General features: G+C 37.9%; 1 protein-coding gene across 1 annotated transcript in view; it reads left to right on the top strand.

The window, feature by feature from the left end:
• Positions 1 to 8692: 8692 nt before the first annotated feature.
• The window catches only part of wscd2 (WSC domain containing 2), a 41563-nt gene continuing 40527 nt past the window's right edge, over positions 8693 to 9728 (top strand). The window contains exon 1 of the mRNA XM_044196286.1: positions 8693 to 8871. The gene's annotated coding sequence lies outside the window, so the exon portion shown is untranslated. The remainder of the gene's footprint in view (positions 8872 to 9728) is intronic.

The following is a 9728-nucleotide window of genomic DNA, read 5'->3' as shown; positions in this document are numbered from 1 at the left end:
TCAGAGAGTCACTTGGTGGCAGCATAGCATAGTGCTTCACTCTTTCCACGTAACTATCAAAACTGCTTTATCAGTTGGACTCTTGTGCCACATATATCTGAAATCAGTTATTTCAATCATTTTCAATGATTTGATCACAAAATATTTCAGCAAGGGGAGAATTTAGGACTCACACTTATGGTTGATATGCTGACATGCTGACAGCAAAAAACACTTTCCAGCCCTGTCTATTGCTTTATTCATCCTATTTTAACTCTGGTGGTTTGTTCTTTTAATTTTATTTTAATGTGTACAACATTGAACACAACTTTTCAGAATTGTTAAGAACAACATTATTGGTGCCTCCATACATGTTATCGTAACGTAATACCAGACAACATATGGGCAGACAGTCTCGAACACATACTCAAACAATGCCAGACACTGTCTTGTGCAATTTAAAATGCTACATAGACTCCATTACTCCAAGGTAAAAATACACAGCATATATCAACATATCAGAAGTTATTAATACTTCACTAGACCCAGAACCTTTATTAATTAGTCTTGGTGTTTTAATTAATTAATTATTCTTGGTATCTGAAGCATTAAGAAGACTCACCACAGCCCACCAACAATTCCTCTCTTATTGCCTGATCACAGCAAAAAACAAAACAAAAAAAACCCCACTGCTTATGTCCTGGAAAGAAACAACAGTTCCTACCTCTAAAATGTGGCTATGAGATCTAACCAGTACATTACATTTGGAAAGGATAAGATATGTTTTAAAGGGCAGACTCCCACAATATAATGCAATTTGGCAACCCCTCATATCACACCTTGCACATAGACGTTCCTGAGTTGTAGCCTATACTTATACACTATTTCATTTTATTTAATGAGTAAATGAGTGAAAGAAGGGTAGGGGACCGGGAAAGAGGAGAGGTTTAGGAAGATAAGGAAGACTAAGGGGGAAGATAAAGGCAGGAAATTAAGACTGCCTTATCTGAGTTATGTTCCTATGTTATGTCTTAGACTTTTATTTTATATAGATTATTATTTATTTTATGTCTCCTTTATTTAGTATGTACCCGTTTATTTCTTTGTCAGTTTTTATTTAAGTTAAATATTTATATTTCTTTATTCTTTAATATAAATGAAAATGAGCATTGACACAACAATATACTGTATGCATAGCCTTCTTTGGCTTAATACAAATATTTACGTAAACTGCCTACCAGCACCATCAATATATATACAGTATTTTCAGAATGGATGACCGCACTTGGAGCTGAACCACATCAACTGGTGTTACTGGTAACACACTAAGCTGCAGAAACACTGCAAGTGTAAAAGAGAGCAGAGCCAGGACAAATCTGAATGCAGTGCTCTAAGAGGTTTGGAAGTTAATTAGACCCTTGTCGTAGAGTGGTGCTGCAGCAGCGCCCTTAGCAAAACTGTACGTGAATCAATACTCCCTTCCTGCTTCCCTCATGACAGAATGTATCATGGGCACTAAATTAGCGCTGGGAGCGCTGTTTGATCAATAGCCATAGACAGTGCAGCCCAAGGGGCAGTACATTAATGGTTATACATGGCAGAGGGGAAGTGTTTGAGGGCCTGAATGGGCAATGAAGGGGGAGATGGGTCACTGTCTAACTCCTGTTCTGGGGTGTGAAGATGTTTGTCTGTGCCAGACAAAGAGTTAAACCAGCAGCTGAGCCTCATGTTGGAGCTGTTTCAGATCTTGTTTGACCTTTCTTGAGAGGAAGCAAACTCTTGGTTTGTTCCAGGAAATCCACTAGTGTATCTGATCATCACTGCTACACATACATACAGAATCCCGAGTGTGTAATAACAGCACAGCACATATGAATATTTTCACATACATAGCATGGCCAAACTACATGCCATCTTGGACAGTGTCTCCCACCCGCTCCATGACGTGCTGGTCAAGCAAAGGAGCACCTTCTGCGGAAGACTCATCCCACCAAAAAGCACCACAGACCACCACAGGAAGTCATTCCTGCCTGTGGCCATCAAACTATTTAACTCCTCCCTCTAAGGGTTAGTCTGTTTGACCCTAGGTCACTAAACTGGACATTGAGCATTACATCTCCGCCATAATTCATAATTGTGCAATATTCTGTGTACTACTTCCGTGCAATATTAGTTTTCCCTTGTTAGTTTTTTCTTATTTATTGCTACTGATACTATATACCTCAATTACTCTTTGACAGTACATGCACCTCCGCTTATTAATATTATTTATTACATAATTAGTTACATTGTATTTTAGACTGTACTTTCATCATCAACCAGTAAACCCACTTGGTACTCGACACTTAGTTTATCTTATACCGACACGATACTTAATTTATTTCTGACCTGTTTTATAGTGTTTATAGTGTATCATATCGTTTTCTAGTACTTTCTCCTGTGTGCACTGACGTAAAGACGAGCTACTGTAACAAAGAGTTTCCCTACGGGGATCAATAAAGTATTTCTGATTTTGATTCTGATTCTGATGATAGATAAAATAAAATACATCTTAATTTGCAGTAACAGAAAATAAGTATTTTTAGTGGCCTTTTTATGCTCTTCAAACCCCTATGTGTGTGGGGGGGGGTTTAATAAAAAAGTGAAACTGGAATAAATTTTATTTAAAAGTCTTAGTAAAAGTCGTAAAGAACTTCAAAAAGGCCACATTATTAAAGACAAAAACCTCCCACAAAAAACCCAGATGAAACCTTGGAAAAGGTATCAGTAAGTGGTTTGCATTTTTATAATGGTCAAGCACGCAATGTGGCTGTCAAACAAAGATTAACAGTTTTGATATCAAAATTACAGTATGAATAAACCAAATTTACAAAGTAAATATACTACGAGTTCCTGCAACATCTCAATAAGCTTTTAAATGTTATACACATACAGGTACATGTAGATGAATGGATGTGTATTTATGTGATTCAGACATCACACAGATTTGTATGTATATACAGTATAAGCTTGTATGTATAAGAACACATACATCTCTCCTGTCTTTTCAGATGCATTAAATGTAAATGCTTATTGGACTTCACTGCTCACTATAGATTTGTTCTCTCTGTTGTGGTTTATTTGATTTGCATTTAGCTGCACAGTCTCCAGACAGAACTGACACATCTTGGCAGTGTGTGGTGGCAGTTACCTATAGCGAGGCAGCGCAATCAGCATAGAAAAAGATGTAAAACAAAGTTTCAAAGCTTTGTATATACAGTGCAGAGGATGAGAACGTAAACTGCTGGTGGCTTGAATCCCACTGGTTTTAAATTAATTCAACCTCTATTTCAACCTCAGCCTATTCAAAGGTTTAACATGGCAGTATTCATATTTATGCATACAGGATTTGTCCAGTATGTCTGAATAAGCATATTTGTTTATTTATGTTTTCCATTTCAACCCATTAAAATGCTAATGAGTATATCTTGCCAACTACTCATATGCAGATAAGAGCTTTTGAGGCTTGGATGCTACAGTGCGCCGCTGCTGCACCAGTTACCTTTGTTTAATGAGGATTCTTTTGGTAGCTTTCTTTCAGGCTGTTTGGGATGTGCATACATAACAAGTCTGCCCCTAAACAGAGCTCACCTCCTGCTGGTAATGAGGCCACAGCTCACAGCATTAGTTGGCCTTTCTCCCAAATATGAACTGCTGTTAAACACTTATGGAAAGTCAGTTTTCTTTTCAAGAAACAGTGAGGACGGTGTGTTCACATCGCTTTCTGGCAATTTATTGTCACTATCCAAAGGTTTCCACTGAGTGAAACAGTCGCCACATTGTACCTGCAAACTAACTGGTAGATCAGCAAGATTTCACTGTGTTGTGGACATGTATTTTAGATATGAAATACTTGACAGAAATATTTGAAACCAAACTTGTGGCAGATGTTGTTTTACCATACCATATTGGGGAATTGGCTTATTTATATATATACAGGCATAATAGATAGAGTATGTCTTCAAAAAGTCCCATGACTGAGCTCAAGGCTGAATGTGGCCGAGTTTGGAGTCATGCGGGGTCTGTGCAGATCTCATTGACTATGCCTAGACTACACAGCTCAGAACTGATAGCTTTCCATATAATGACTTCTATACAGTGAGGGAGTCTTGCTTTATGCATCCTGAAGGACGGTATAAAAAACAGCAGTGCTGTTGCTCACTCAAAGGAACTTCCTGTGAAGAATTTCATTGGATTTTGAATGAGGCTGGAATAGATGTCGTAAGTGTAGGCATGTGTATGAGGAAAGTATGTCTCTCATTTCCTCAAATGTCTGATATGTTTTCTGTGTATCACCACAATAAAGACAATCTTTTTTCTTTGCCTCTTTGGATGCAGGAATAAACTGCTTCTACCATGCTAACGTAATGAGGTCGCACAGAAATTTCAATATATCTAGTCTATTTTCATAAAGATGGCAAAGAATTGAATTTGGCCCTGAGGTTGATTAATCTTCTGCATGCCTTTCTACATTTGCACCCCTTTCGACTTGATGGTGTTGTGTGTGCCTTCATTCAATTTAAATGGATTTTTGTAAAACACTATCCTAGTTCAATCTGTCTTGTTCTTATTCCCCTACAATTTCCCCAAATATGGTCCCCATGTTCGCACAGTATTGTTAACCTCTTTCTTGTGATTTATTTTTCTTCAAATGGAAGAACAATTAATTAATTAATTTTTATCACTCACATCAGTCATAAATATGCTTGTACTGGATGACTATTAGTATAAATGGAAATCAACATTATACTTGTACCTGAGATTATCTTTTGTTTAATTTAATAGAGATTAAATGATTTATGCAAGGACATCTAATCTCACACGAAAACCCACACTCAGCTTGTTCCGCCACTTACTGTGAGCATGACTGTCATCTTCTACTGGTAATCTCCACTTTTGGAACACAACTCTGAAGTCACGATAACATAAAGTAAAAGCAGTAAGGGTCCAAGCATAGATCCCTGGGGGACACCTCAAGAAAAGATCTAACTACTCAAGCCTCTAGGCTAACAAAGCAATTTGTCTAGTTGATTTTGATATTATATTTAATATATATATATATATATATATACATTTCTAGATGTCCTACAGGATGACGGACAAGTAAAGGGGTCAGTATCCTTCAACAGAAGTACTTGTAATGTGTTGATGATCAAACAGGTGTGTGAACAGGTCATTTAAGAGCATCATCATTGATACCAGTCTCTGCAGTGTTCAAGTCAAGTAGTGCAGTCAGTCTATTCAGAATCTGTGCAGGCGTCTGAAGTCCAACTGAAATGTATTGTTAATAATGTATTATTATTATTATTATTATTATTATTATTATTATTATTATTATCATTAAGGAAGAAAAAAGTCTTTGAGGAAGTATCAGAAATGTACTCTATATACTAAAGAAATAGCCCCGCTGGAGGGGCATGTCGAAGTCTGTGTTTGATTGACAGCAGCTGGCAGGCTGCCAGAGTGCTGGTATTACACCGCAGTAGAGAACGAGAGACAAAGTAAGCCAGCTTGTGCTGTAGCCTATGTCATGTATGTTAGTGGTATTGAAGAGTACACCAGCATCTAACTGTAACTGTTTGTGCAAGTATGTTTACATGCTCTGCCTATGGTAGAGCGCTGACATTACTGCTTTATTTATCCACGTAGACAGATAGAGGAAGGGTATTCTGTTGAATTAATGCAAAAGTGACAAGTGACTTACAGAGCAGATATGTATGCTGTAGCAGACAAAATAGAGCTTGAGCCAGGGATGTGCTACCCATTAACTGTGTCAAACAAACAGCGGCATGGTTTCCTGTTGATCCTTATTGATTTTTACTGTGTCAACATGGACAGAAAAACACAGAAATGAACTTTCCTTCCTTTTTGAGGTCATCTGAATTTATTTATGGTGACAGTGGCAGGAAAAGACAGAAGTGAAGGAGGATCTCACTGAGACGAATTGCACCATGAAGTGGGTCAACTCTCCTGGGCATGCTTAGAATGGATGATGGTGACACAACTGAGCTGCCATTTGACAGCTGCTTTGAAATCTATGTTTTTCTCATTCAGTCTAAGAAAACATAGACACTGGGATGTGAATGCTCTGAACAAAAGCACTTGACATTTACCAGTTAGTAAAAGCAATTTAAAAAGATTTATGTGACAAATTGAAAGTTGGTAATTAGACACCCGGGATCATTGTGTGTGTGTGTGTGTGTGTGTGTGTTTAATGCCATGAGTTTGAGCATGTCTGTATATGGGTGAGTGTGTGTGTGTGAATGATTTTCAGTGATGTACACTTATCAGCAAAGGGCTGGTGTTCTGGGCCTGGCTAAACAATTTGACTGCCTGCCATTTCCTAAAGAGATACAAACTCCAATTACCAGAATGAGTTTTTGTTACACTGCATAAAAAAACAAACAAACGCTTCAATGAACACAGAAAGAAAATTCTTCTCTGTGAAGTAGGTTAATGCACTGTAGGTCAGGGATTGGCAAATGTGTTAAAGTCAATACATTTTTTGGATCGGAAAGCATCATCACAATGAGTTTTCACTACACATGAAGAAATAAAATTTTTTCTAACCTTCTTATTTTTCTTTCAGCAGTGTTTTGTAACAGTGTTCACTTAAGTGGTTATGACACGATTGCTCAACTTTACTTATGAGGAAGGTTAAAGCGGGTATTTTTAAATGTCAGAATGTGCAAGGTAACCTATCTTAGATTAATTCTCAGATGAATTCCTAAAAGTTTGGGAATCCAAACATACTCAGCTCATTTACTGAGTAGTTGTAGTAATATTTTTCTATTTTTAAAACTTTCTCTAATCCTCCAGTTTTATAGCTGTAATATTTCTAAAAATGATAAACTGAATAGAATATACCCTGCTATCTCTCTTTCAGTCCCAAATACACACACACACACAACCTTCTCTACAGCTCTTCTTTGTCTTCGTTGTCACTCCTCATTCACACTGCAGTCATTAATAATACAAGACAAGAGTCACTGCAGACATAAGAGAAGAGGTGGAGCTTTCAGACAGTTAGGCAGATATGAAGGACGGCAACTAAGCCACTTGAAAGCATGGGTCACATCTTAGTCATTTATAAATGTCTACAATTTTTCCCCATTTTTTTATGGTTTTGGTCTTTGAACAGAAGGAGGTATCTCATAATACTGGTTGGTGAAAGTAGCTTAGATGTGACAGCTATTGTTATTAACATCTGCACACCCTGCTTTTAATAGTGTACAGAGGCTTTAATAACACAAGCACATCTGTATTGAATACAGGTCCTTATTGCCAGCCAAGAAGTTTCACACCGCTTATAAATGAATACAGAATATACAACTATCATCAAAAACACAACATAAGGATGTGTGTGTGGATGAGTGTGATTGCGTTTATGTGTGACACTGATAGCACTGCCAAGGAAACTACTGACCAAAACATACCACGTTGTGTCAGATGTGTGTGAGATATGACAGACAGCAGAGTCAAAAGGATCAAATGAAACTGAAAGAATCATTATTTTTTATGGTGACTGAAAGTTGTATGTCTCTGGTAATACTACCCCGGGCTGCAGCAACGACATTGAGACACTGCCTGAATAGCAATTACAGTGTGTGGCTGATTTCACAGCCTCAGTCTTTCAAGCAGAACATTTTTTTGTGTGTGTAAAATCTACAGTAAAAAACGGATTCGTCCGTTGATTGCTGGAGTGCTACTGCCTGGGATTTAAGTTGAATGCTCAAGATAATCTCATCATTAATTCATATTTCTAATTAATTCAGTGTGCCCTTTAAATAATGCAGGATATATTTTTTGGTAGTTTTCAGAGAGACAGCTGAATTATTAATGCCAGCATCCATCACCCGGTTTAATAGAGGACTGCTGCCTCAGTAAATCCTGCTACACCTGCTCCTTCCTCTCGGCCTTCATGAGAAACAGGCCAGCCGGAACCTGCTTTCTTTGACACCCTCGTCTACTACATTATCTGTATCTGAGACTGTTTCATCACCATTTGTTATACTACAACCCAGTATGTCATGCTGCTGCCATGTGCTGTCTGAAAGAGCCCTAATCAGGTTTCACAGTGCCGCATATGTTAACTGAAGTCTAGTGTTGAAAACAAACATCTTTCAGAGAAGGGACAATGCACTTCCTTTTGAACAGAACATACTCACAATCACAGAACAATCACAGTTGTGATTAAGATAAAATCTTTATGCAACAATCACAAGGACTTTTGTTTGTGTTAATGGAGCCTAGGACAGCTTATCAGTCCAGTCCTGGCCCACACAGCTTCTCTGAAGGGCACAGAAAATAAGTGTGTCGCTGTCTGTCACTGGAACTTGATGTACGACTTCCAGTCAGTCACAGCATTACAGTTTATCCAGACTATCACTATCAACACACAGAATATGGAATGACAGTGATGTAGTAGTGCAGATGGATACAATCATGATGCAACCAGCTACTCACTTCACTACATGACAAATATTTATTGACTTAAACTGTATCTATAGCTTTCTGCAGGTGCAACCTGATTATTGTGCTATTTATTATGGAGACAGGAAGCTTGGAGGAAGTGTATGTGTGAAACCTCTGAGCCATCTCATCAGATGAGTTGCTCAAACCGGAGATGATAATGAAACTGTTAGCAGGCATATCATAAGAGAACAGTCATTACCAGCAGAAGCTGCAACAGCAGCAGCAGTGTCGCCTTATCACTCATCATGTGGCTAATGAGTAAAAGTGCTTTGCAATGATAATGTCACTTTTTGGTCATCAGGAAAACAATCTGGGAGTTGGAACAGCATTTTATGGTTCTGTGCTGCGTGTCTTAATCCCCAAGGGGGCAACACCAAGGTAAGAACAATGAATTGCAGCCGTGTATATTCCTTGTTGCCAGAAGGAAGTGAAAGAGAAATAGATTATATTTTTAGGTTTGTAAATTGTTAAAGAGGAATTCAGCATACATTTTTTTCAGCAGTAAGATCCTTCCAAAGCCATACAAGAAAAATGTTCTTGTCCTTAAATCACAGACGGATGTTTATGTAACATGTTAAAAACACTGAAACGCACAACATAAAGCTGTAAAACTCGCTTATGTAATTGCAACTGTTGCCAAAAAGCTGCCTGCCGAGTGGGAAGCAAGTGTTTATTGGTTTAAAGGTCAAACAAAGTGCACAGCAACTACACTTATTGATTGTGTTATTGCTGTGTCAAATCAATGAAAACTATTCCAGAAAGGAATGGCAAGGTTTCTAATCAGCTAGAGATGATTATCAGTGCAGAAAAACCTAAACATGTGTGGAGTGAGGTCTTTTTTAACGTGTCAGACTGGGGAGGTTTCCCTGTTGATCCCATCGAAAATCACCAATTGTTCCGATGGTTGTGTGGCCACCAGGCAGATAATGAATCACTATGCAGATCCATAAACATGACACATGATTATCATCTGACTGACATGAGAAAATAGCACAATCAGCAATATCTCAATAGAAAATGAGTAAAGGAAAGCTAAATGAGGTGTGCTTCTTGTCTGTGGCAACAGTTTAATACAGGCCTGCTAATAATACATTATTAACAGCGGTGTAAAGCTGAAACAATTAGTTGATTTATCAGTTAGTTGACTGACAGAAAATGACTGTAATCTGCAACAATTTAAGTCGGTTGTGTTGATCCACTTCATCCAGACTGAAATATTTCAACTATTGGAAGAA

Source organism: Siniperca chuatsi, linkage group LG5, assembly GCF_020085105.1.
Source record: "Siniperca chuatsi isolate FFG_IHB_CAS linkage group LG5, ASM2008510v1, whole genome shotgun sequence".
NCBI lineage: Eukaryota > Metazoa > Chordata > Actinopteri > Centrarchiformes > Sinipercidae > Siniperca > Siniperca chuatsi.
This window is presented reverse-complemented; position numbering and strand designations above follow the sequence as displayed.